The sequence below is a fragment of the Macrotis lagotis genome, chromosome 1 (assembly GCF_037893015.1).
Source record: "Macrotis lagotis isolate mMagLag1 chromosome 1, bilby.v1.9.chrom.fasta, whole genome shotgun sequence".
NCBI classification, from domain to species: domain Eukaryota; kingdom Metazoa; phylum Chordata; class Mammalia; order Peramelemorphia; family Peramelidae; genus Macrotis; species Macrotis lagotis.
In genome coordinates, this window is record NC_133658.1 from 907,524,471 (window position 1) to 907,535,428 (window position 10,958).

The 10,958-nt window shown below is 44.0% G+C and overlaps 1 pseudogene; it reads right to left on the minus strand.

Moving 5' to 3' along the window:
- Nucleotides 1–4,828: 4,828 nt before the first annotated feature.
- LOC141508681 (poly [ADP-ribose] polymerase 1-like) lies at nucleotides 4,829–6,520 on the minus strand (annotated as a pseudogene).
- Between the last annotated feature and the right edge of the window lie 4,438 nt (nucleotides 6,521–10,958).

A 10,958-nucleotide genomic window follows, 5' to 3' on the forward strand; every position in this document is an offset into this window, starting at 1 on the left:
AGTCCTTCAGAAATTCTTCATACTTGGAGGAGGCTCCTGATCACAGGTGAGACACCACCTCTGTTGGAGGGGTGATGGAGCTTGGAGGATTCTATCCCAGATATAGCCAAGTGAAACAGCTCAAGGACCTGGAGGAAGGAGACCAGTTTCAGGGGGTTTTGTGCCAGACATAGGCTCTGTAGACCTGGTCAGAGGAGACTTCTTTGAGCCAGGGGCAATGATGGAGGTAGCAGCTCAAAGCTATTAGTTTATGTCATTGAGAATTGGGGCAACAGCCAGTTCTGGAAGTGAGAAACCTCTAAAGATGCTAAGAGAGGTTTTGCTGTCAGAGGAAACCTGGCTGTGGATTCTAGCTTTGCGGTAGGACCACTGAGCCCTCTTAGCTTCAGCGTTATTAACTGGAAAACCATCTTCCTTGTTTGGGAGCCTTAAAATGCACCCAGGGTTATGTGGTGATGAGGTGTGGGAGTGTTACATGTTGTTGTCTCTGAGGAATTATGACTCCCAACTAAGTAAAGGCATTTATTGGGGAGGCAGGATCTGAGCTAGGTGAAATTAGGGGCTTATATAAGGCAAGAAGTGCTGTGTTTCTAATAGGACATGATAATTCTTCAGTACAGGGAGAAGTTTGTGCAAATGAGGCGGCCACATAGCCTTGGTGGAACTGTGTATTTGGTTACCCAAAATGCACTAAAAAACCCACTTAGAAGAATACAATGTATGATAATGATATTATAATAAGTTTGACTTCATCATAAGTTCAGCACAGCAATGAAGGCTAGTGTGCAGGTGCTTCTCTAGGGAAAGTGACTTCTATGATTTGTGGTCCAGGGAACTCTTTCTAATTGACTAGCCTAAACAGGAGTTATTTCAACCTGTGCTTGCTAATCTAGTCTAATGGGTGCTTTGGGAAATTGGGGTTGGGGTATATTCTTATTGCCTGGGCCCTGTGGAATGTCCATGCAAGATGACACAGCCAGGTGGTTAGGTCAAAGTGGACCTTTCTCTTCTAGGGAGGGCCTATGATGGAGTCAGAAAATTGGAACTGGGGTAGCAGCGAGAATCCCATCTGTGGGAAAGGACATTCCTGGGTTTGGTTTGGAAGATCTGGATTAGAATGCTGCCTGTGCTTTTTCCTATTTAATATCAGTCATCTGTGTTACCTTCTCTGGGCCTCAATTTGCTTGATTTAAATTGAGGGCATTTGATTTAGGGATTTCTAAGATTCTGTCCAGGTCTAAGATTTTATTTCTCTCCTCAATGACACCTGTCTATTGATTGCTTTCTCCCTTCAATATCTTTCCTTCACACGGGCACATCCCTTGTGAATCAAATCTAGAGGGAGCTAAAATTCGATACAGACCAAACACTCAATCCTCTGCAGAGACTGGAAGTAACAGAGTGATAAGTAGGCACATGAACCCCCTTCAACAATACTTCACTGAGCACTCAGGACACCCTGAGACAGACTCAGTAGTTCCTGTCCTTATGCTAGGGATAGTTTAGGGCCCTTGGCCTCTGAGCAGGGAAGGGAGACTCTGCTGACCTTTGCCTCCTTCCTCCCCTCACAGCCTCCATTCTCTGCTGCCAGATCCAGCCTTCATCTATTCAAAGTGCTCCCATTAAGATTGAGCCCAACCCACCCTATGGCATCGTGGGCAAAAGTATCACCTTGGGCATCCAGAACTTCTCAGAAAATGTCTTCAGTTATACTTGGTATAGAAAGTCAGTAGAAACCAGCAACCAGATCGCTGTCCACACTGTTCGGGCTAGAAAACAGAGACCACATATTCGGGAGAAGGTGCTCACCAATGGCTCCCTGCTCATCTCCAACCTCACCCTCAGTGACATCGGTGCCTACATTATACAAATTGTTGATTCCAAAACTGGTGTGATAGAAACAGGACGAGTATATCTATCAGTGTATGGTAAGTGCTGCCCTCCCCCTGGCTCAAGGGGACACTCCAACAACTGCCCTCAGTCTGGGATGAGACTTCCCTCAAGTTCCTTACCCAGGGAGCAGCAGGGGAAAATGCAGAACATTCCTTTATAGAGTAGACCAAAGAGGTGAGAACCCCCAACACAGACCAGCCTGGTTATGGGTGACAGGAGAGTTCAGAGGTCCCAGTGTCTCAGGCTCTAGGTAGTCCATTTCCCAGGGCATGCTTTGAAACTAGGAGGGATTGCTAAAGGCTCAGAATAGCAAGATACTGCCCCAAGATACTGAAAAGTCCAACAGGCGCAGGGAGAATTGCTGGGAGACAGTCACTGACACTCCCTTGCCATCTTGGTCTAGCAGAGCTTGGGTCCAAACTTCCCAGGAACCAGAAGTCTTGCTGTATGGTGTCCAGGACCATCTGGATATCTGTTCATCCTGAGGCTCCCAGTGCTGGGAAAGGAACCCAGAGGGAGGACACCCACATAACCTTCATTTTCTAAAGGATAAGTTAAGACAGAGAAGATCTGAAGGGAAAGACAGGATTCCAGTTCCTGCTGAGGTCTGAGCTGCACAGGGAGAAGGGAAGAAACATTCAGTGTGGGAGCAAAGAGGTCACCTGGAGCTCCAAACTGGGCTAACAAGAGCTTTCATTTATAGAGTGCTTGAGGGGGTACAAAGGGCTCTATATATCATATTTCATTTGCTCCTCACAAAGACTCTGAAATTAGAGGTATTTGTTTTTGTAAATGAAGAAAAGGAGACTGAGAGAGGTTAAGTGACTTGGCTAGGGTCACACAGCTACTCAGTCGCTGGGACTGGGTTGCTGACCCACATTCACAGACTCTAGGTGCTTCCTAGCATGGAAAGTTACTCCAGTAGAGTGACCTCCCCAGGTCTGGAAACCTTCAAGTCAGATCAGATGACCATAACTAGGGATGTTTGATTGGAGATTCCCAATCAGGTCTGGGTTGGACAAGATGCCTCTGAGGCCCAGAATCAAAGAATTCTAGAATCCTCGGGGGGGGGGGGGGGTATTTATGGGAGGAGTTACAGTCCAGTACATGACTGGGGGGCTTTTCTCCATGTGTGTCTTCCAGAAAGTATCAAAAACTTCTGAGTGTAGCAGGGAGCATTCAAAGGCTACTGGGTCAAAGACAGGAGCCAGTATTAGAAGGGGGGCCCTGCTGGTCATTCACTTCTGTTTTTCTGTCCCTCAGCTCCTGATCAGAGGATGCCATGGGAGGAAGGGAGGAAATCATCAATCTGTTGATCCACAGGCATTTATCAGGCACCTGCTGTGTGCAAAGGAACTGGGCTGGGGATGGGGTATAAATGACAGAAAAAAAAATGAGTCACTATCCTCAAGAATCATATATTCTGTTAAGGGAATATAAACATGCATCTGAAATAAGCATAAGGAAAACAGGAATTAGGCCAAGACTGAGGATTTCCTGCCTAGCAGCACTTCCAGAGACAGGCAACCTCTCCACTAGGGCAAGTTGGCACCTTGACTGCCAACCCAGGTCTTAGAGAGTTCTCTAGGGCACTAAGGTGAGGGGGGCTTACCTAATATTAGGCAACTGGCATTTACTGAGACAGAACTAGCACTCGAGCTCCCTCTAGTTAGATAGAAGGTCATTAAGAACAGGGGGTGTTAGAAGATGGTAATATCCTGGGGGAAGTCTGGAAGACGCATCTTAAAGGAAGAGAGGGACTCTGTGAAGGGGGGGCAAGAGGAGGGCAGCCAAGACTTGGGGGGGCATAGCTGTCCTCTTCGGCACAGGTAACAGCAACAGTTGGGAGCCCCGTCTAGTAGAGTCTCTGAAGTCTGGGAAGAAAGGGGGTCAGGAGAGCCCATTGGATAGGACCTGTAACAAGGGTATCCAGGACTGCCTCAGTTCCTCTGCAGAGTCTTTTCTGGAAGCAGCAAAGGATTGGGTCTTTCATCAAACCCAAGAATGGACTCTTCCAGGGCTTCCAACTTCTGCTAGGAGGGTGGATCCAAGGAAGGGAAAGAGAGTTCTAGATGTAAGATCAGTAAATCTGGATTCCTATCCCAGCTCCCAAATTTATCGTGTGACCTCAGGCAAGTCACCTCTGCTCTATGACTCTCCATGACCTCATCTATAAAATGAGAACGCTAATCCCAGCATTCCCTGCTTCTCTGGCTGTCCTGAGGAAAGATCCTTCAAGTGTTGTAGGGATGAGAAGCATCACTACTCCTTCCTTGGTTGCTCATCATCTGCTCCTCCTCTTCAAGCTGGATTAGCAAATGAACTGGGCAACTAGGTGGGCCAGTGCCTGGACTCTTATATCAAGGGGAAAGAATTCGAAGATACTTTGAGGAGGGCCCCAGGGCAGAGGGGCAGGGGGCATGAGGGGAAGACCTTTGAGGGGAAGTAGAAAGTGAGCTAAGCTTGGGAGGAAGAGGATTTGTGCCAGGAAAAAAGAGGGGGAAGGGGTGGTGCTGGCAGGTCACAAAGGAAGGGAGAACACCTGGCATCTAGTAAAAAACATTGAGTCAGAAATCCTTTATTCTTCTGCCTATTTTGTGTAAAATGGCTCTTCCAACTTTTCCTCACTTTTTAGTTACAGGAGATCTGCTATTCCCCAGGGAACATAGAACTGAGATGGATAGGGAATCAAATCCCCAGAGACAAACAAAACCCAGACTCAGGCTTAGGGAAAAAAAATCTTTACCATATATGGTCATTTGTTTATCTAAAATCCCCATAGAGAATATTTAGTAAAGTTAACTCAGTCTGCCACTCAGTTCTTCTGATATTTCTGAAAGGGTCGCTGATATTTCAGCCTACCAGGGAGCTCAAAATGCTACAATTGAACCAGAGAGGTCTGGTCACTTCTAAGCACTGGGCTAGTGCTATCTATTCACCACAGAGATGTCTTAAAGTTTAATTTCTGTTTCAGTAGATGCTTCAAATTTACCTGAGCAATGTTGTAAGCAATGTATTCTTTATATAGGAGACAGGTGGCATTATCACCAGAAGGAATACCACTTCCAAGGATATTTCAATACCATTAAGAGTGACACTGCTGAGACAGCTGGGTGGCAGTGGATAGAGCACCAGCTCTGGAGTCAGGAGGACCTGGGTTCAAATCTAGCTTCAGACACTTAATAATTACCTAGCTATGTGACCCTGAGCAAGTCACTTTCCCTCATTGCCTTGCAAGAAAAAAAAGAGTGACACTAGTTTTTGGATCAGGGGCAATTTTGCCCAAGCCTTTGACATTTTGCTTGCCCTTGAATAACTTGCTGATGTGGATCAAGTCCTTAAATTCATATGTTCCCAAGGGCAACTTCTCCTAGGAGTATCAATTCTATTGGGTGTCCCTGAGAGTTGCAGCAGTAATTGGCAATCTTGGAAACCATGTCAGCAATGAGCTTTCTTTACCTAACATGTACCCAGTCTCAGGGGCTTCAGGTGGAATGATTAGAAGGCCCTGAGCGAGTATCCCAGCAGCGTTGGTGGCCCTGGATCCATGCCACAGCAGCCACCAGTTATGAAGTTGCTTCAAGGGCTTGAAATGTTGACTTTCTCCTTCATGCTCAATCTAGAATATATCAATAATCTCCAAGTTGTGATGATTGCGAATTGTCACTTGTATATTCTTGACATATTGCCTGGTGTTGTCAGCTTTTTCTGAATTCCTAATACTGGTTTTAAGTTTCTCATGGTTGACATGGTAACAAATGAAAGAAAGAAAAACCTGCTAGAGTGAGAGAAAATTGTAGATTTTAGTCACAAATCCTGCAGGATATGGTTACCTCACCTGGCATGAGGCACATGGCAGCATTTGAACATCAGATAATTTATACTCTTCAGAAACTCCCCTCCCTCTTGGATTTTCATAGACTTTCAGAGTTTGAGTTACAATCTAGGAGGTCCACCCATTCCATGACATGTCCCCAACATGATCCCCCCCCACATCATGCAATGTGGTGATGAGCCCCAATCATCACAGGGGGTGAAGGGGATAATATTCAATTACCTAATTGCACAAACTCATTTGCATTAGGTCAAGATCTCTACATCACTCGTGACCAGCTGAGGAGTAGTTTCTTCTGATCTTGGGTTTGTCATCTTTGGAATGGGATTAGGAAAACTCTCCCAGTTTTGTAATTAACTGGGGCCATTGCCCCTTTATAATGGATTCCCTAGGGACCCCCCTCCACACCCTGTGAAGACCAACAACACTCTTCATTCCTCACAACATCAATGGGATCCTTGTTGCCATCTTCAGATCTATCTTAAAGTAGACTATAACCTACCTCGATGTCCAGTAGGTTGTCCAGCATCTCTATTTTGGTCTGCACACAATCAATGTTGTTGAGAGTGGAGTCTTCTTCCTTCCAAAGTCATGGGGCATCAGGATATAGAAGCAATTGGAAAGGTCCAGAATCTGAGAGTCACTACCCTGGGACACCACTTGTTAGACCTTGTTGAAGATTGAATATGCAGTCTGGTTCTGCCTCTTGCTAAATTTTCCCAATGGCATCTTTTGAAGGACAACCTTGAATTCCACCATGGCCTTTTTCACACTCTCCACATCAAAGATCATCTTGATGAAGTTCTAAACTGATTTGGGGTTTTCAACTTGGTACCAGCACTAACAGTCAGATTCTTCATCCTGCCTATGGTCAATCTCTAGGGAGCAGAACTTCTTGGGATATTTAGTGAAGTTGCTAGAATGCCCAGAATGTTCCATTTTTTCTTCATATAACTTCAAAATATGATCAATAGCATCTTCCTTGAATGTCATCTGTTCTAGTTTATTGGTGGCATTCACAGTGCCCACTCAACCCCAAGATCTACATATCCAGTACCTGACTTTTCCATCATCCTTCAGGAGCTGCAGCATATAATAAGAATTGATACCTTTAAGGAATGTCCACAAGGCCAAGGGTGGCTTTGAAGATTTTTCCATTTTTTTCAAATGCATAAGTGGAGTCATTGAGCTAGAATCAGGATACATAGTTGTTCCACCTTTTAATGATAATTTCATTTTCCTTTATGATTTCTTTGTGCCTTTCTCCTCCTTGATTTGACCTTGCTCTTCTGGCTTCCCTTCTGACTTCACCTCAATAGGTTCTTTTTCCACTTCAGCATCCCAGGAGGGCAAGGTATGCAGGACAGCAACTTCCCCCAACTTTCTGCAGTGATGCCCTGAGACTTACATAGGAGCTTACATAGGAGTCTTGGCTTCTGGGTTTTGGTTCTGGGCTGCTGTGTTGTCTTTCTCAGGGACACCTGGGATTCTCTCACTTCTCCTGCTGCTGATGGCTCTGAACACCTCCAAACCCATAAGGACCTTGATCCTTGCTCTTGTCTTCTTCCTTCATGTTGGTTATCACTTCTGATCTCTTTGCTTAGCCTGGGCATCCTGTTGGCCATGGTCACTCTTTTGGATCAAGAGAACAGGGAGTGTCCATAGTGAGGGAGCTCCCTGAAGAATCTCAGACCCTCATTTGCTGTTCCTCCTCTTCTCTAACATGGAGATTCCCATGGACTGGTCAGAATTGAGCAGGTAAAAGGCTCAGAAACTGTTTAGTTCACCATGAGGTTCAGCATACTCTGGCTATACTTCTGTCCTTGAATGTCTCTAGGACTTCTTTTAAAAAAAAATACAAATTTCTTTCATTTCCCTCTTTGGAAGACATAATACGTTGTGGTGTAGTGAAAGAACAAAGTGTAGAGACCCAGGATGATCTGAGATCAAAACCCTTCTCTGACTCACCAACTGCTGTAATTGCTTCATATCTGAGCTTTGAATAACCTCCTAAGAGATAAAGAGACCCAAAAACACTGGGTTCAAATTCTGCTCTGCTACTTGCTGGTTGTTGGATTCTAGAAAAGTCATAACACAGTGCCCCACATTTCTTCTTGATCAATTAAGACATTGGCCTGGATTCTTAGATTTCAGGTATCCATAAATTTGAATAGGAAAACATTGTATCTTTCTTTTCACTGGTTTTTGTTTATTATCCTTTGTATTTTCTTTTGTTAATTTAAAATATGACTCTGAGAATGGTCCATTGGCTTCCTCAGACTGAAAGACCAAGGGATCCTTCAGACCAAGAAAGTGAAGATTCAGATGTCCTGATGATCTTGGAGGTCCCTGCTAGCTCCAAAATTATCACCCTTTAACCCTGTGAATTGTTATCAAGGCTTGGAGGTGGGAGAGCCTGGGGCACACCTCTTAGGTAGACTGCCATTGAATTTGGTCAAAGGATATAATGGGGGAAAGGAGGGGGATGAGATAAGGAAGAATGACTCAAGGGGATGCAAGGTCCTGAATGTCAGTTAAAGGACTTTGACCCTTAGGTGGAAGACAACAATGAGCCCAGGAAGATCCTGGAGGAGAGAGGTAACTTCACACACACACACACACACACACACACACACACACACACACACACACTCACAGATCCTATAGTTTTCCCAGTGGGGTGATGATTGGACTGGAGAGGCACAAAGAAAGGTGGAGAAACCTGGCGATGAGGGATGACTGAATACTCTATTTAGCTCTGGAAAAGGCCCTCAGATACTATGACCCTGTCATTTAAAATGAGCCTGAGGCCTAGAGATCGAAAGAGACTTGGCCAGAGACACATAGGTAGTAAGGATTTGAATTCAGGATTCTATGATTACAAATCCAAAGCTTTTTCCACTTTAACCCACAGTGGGTTGTGTTCTACTTTTCTCTCTCCATGATCCACGATCCATGGTACCTGTCATACCTGTTTCAGGAATGAGAATAGAGCATGACCTCAAAGCCTTGCTTTGTACCTGTTTTCATCCTGCTAAAGTCTTCTTAGTGGAACCCACCTCCTTATAAAAACATAATAACTCATTTCTATAAGAACATAATAACTAAGTTTTACAAAGAACTTCATGCAGATGGTCTCATTTGATTCTTCCAACAAACTATGATTTGGGTATTACTAATCCCATTTTACAGGTAAGGAAACTAAAGCTCAGGACTTACTTTGTATAAATAACACAGTAATTTTCTGAGGCAGTATTTGAACTCAGCTCTTTCTAACTCATCTAAGTTTAACACTTCTCACTCTGCCATATTAGCCATAAAATCCACAAAACCTGCCACAGCACCTTTCAAAAAGCCCTTCTTTCTTAGGAGCAAGCTTACTGCCTTGCATATCCTCACCACACATCAGAGACAGCTAACTGCCCTCAGCCTTAACAGATTCTCAATCAATCCCATATGGCCTTACTGGATATATGGATCTCTCAGTATCTTTTTTAATAAATGAGGAACTTCTCTCCCATTCTAAATTTCTTAACAGGGAATAAGGGAGGAAGTGGAGAACCATCAAAATGGGAAAGAAAGATGGTCAGGAAGACTGAAATATTTCTAATTTAGTCTTCTTTGTAAGTTAGGCCTTAGATAGATGATCCAAGGAGAGAGTCCTGTGAGTATAATGAATTTGTCCCAGAGACTATGCTGGAACAGACACTTTTTCATGGATAAGAAAAGGCTGGTATCTGGGCTCCCTTGGTTCTTGAAGGCTAAGGGAACCTCAAACCCTTCCCCCTAGCCCCAGTTCACTTTCCATGTGTAACAACATATCTCATATTGTAGGAGAGGGAACCAAGAAATATTCTGTAAGTATGTATGATCTGTCCCTATGAATGAGAAATTGTCCTGGTCGCAGGGGATGCTATTGTGGGTTAGAAACCTCTAGATTTCAAACAAGTCTCCTGACTCAAAGCCCTCCAGGACTCCTGTACTCTACAACTATTCTATCAGTGTCTTCTCCTTCCTTTTGTTCCTTTGGAGTTAAGGAATTCTTTTCCTCTCTGAACACCAGGTCTCAATAGCCTGTCTCTGATCTGTCCCCTCAGGCCTCTGCCAATATCTTTATCAAGTGTGCAAGTCCAGGCCAAGGGTAAATAAACTCCCAGGTTCTGAGAAAATAAAAATGCCACAAGTACAATGCAATCCATCATCCCTGGACCAACCTGCTTTGACTTGGGAAGATTGGGTACTAGGGACTTGAGCTCCAGGTGATGTCTCTGTCTGCAATAATAATTCAAGATGAACTTTCTCCTAAGGACTGAAGAAACTGTGACCTATATCAGAGAAAGAGGTGTCCATGTTAATAATAGCATAGATTTTTAGACTAATCTTCTAAGGATTCTGACTTTGCTGTGGTTTCACAGAGATTACTTGCAAACCAGATAGTTAGTTGTAAGGGTAAGAAAAAGGATCAAACACAGTCATTTTCTTTCTATTTTCTGTCACAGAGCCACTAACCAAACCTACCATCAACAGCACCAACACGGCTCCAGTGGAGAAAGTGGACACTGTCTCCTTGACATGCCAGACTTTGAGTCAAAATGTCACGTTCCAGTGGTTGCCTCCCAAAGACTCCCCAGCCAGTGACAGAATAGAGCTGTCCCTAAACAACAGGACACTCACTATAATCAATGTCTCAAGGGAAGACCAAGGACCCTATCAGTGTGGAATCCGGAACCTAATCAGTAACATCTTGAGCGACCCATTCACACTGAATGTGACCTGTGAGTATTGCTCTTTCTACTTGGTGCATGTTTATAGCCCAATGGTGTGATCTCAGAGATGAGACTACTTCAATCCCTTGTCAGTGCTGAAGATCAAATCTCTGACTTTTCTGTTGTTAATGTTGTATTCCATCTTATGTTCCATTCCATTCCATTTTCCCTTAACTTCTAAGGTTGCAACTTCAATGAATGGCCCAAGAACCTGTGGTCTTTGCTTTATTCCATTTCATTTGTTTCTATTATCCCACATGGAGGTCTCTAGTCTTGGTTTCAGTGCAAGTTATGAATCATAGAGGACTCAATCTGATCCCTTTTTTCAGATAAATTCTGGAGATGTGAAGAAGAATTTAAACTTTGTCACTTTTTATACAAATGGATTCACTTTTGTGAAGATATACTTCATCTTTGTGACATGAGAAATGTTATGGAAATATGCCTGATATGAAACCAGATTC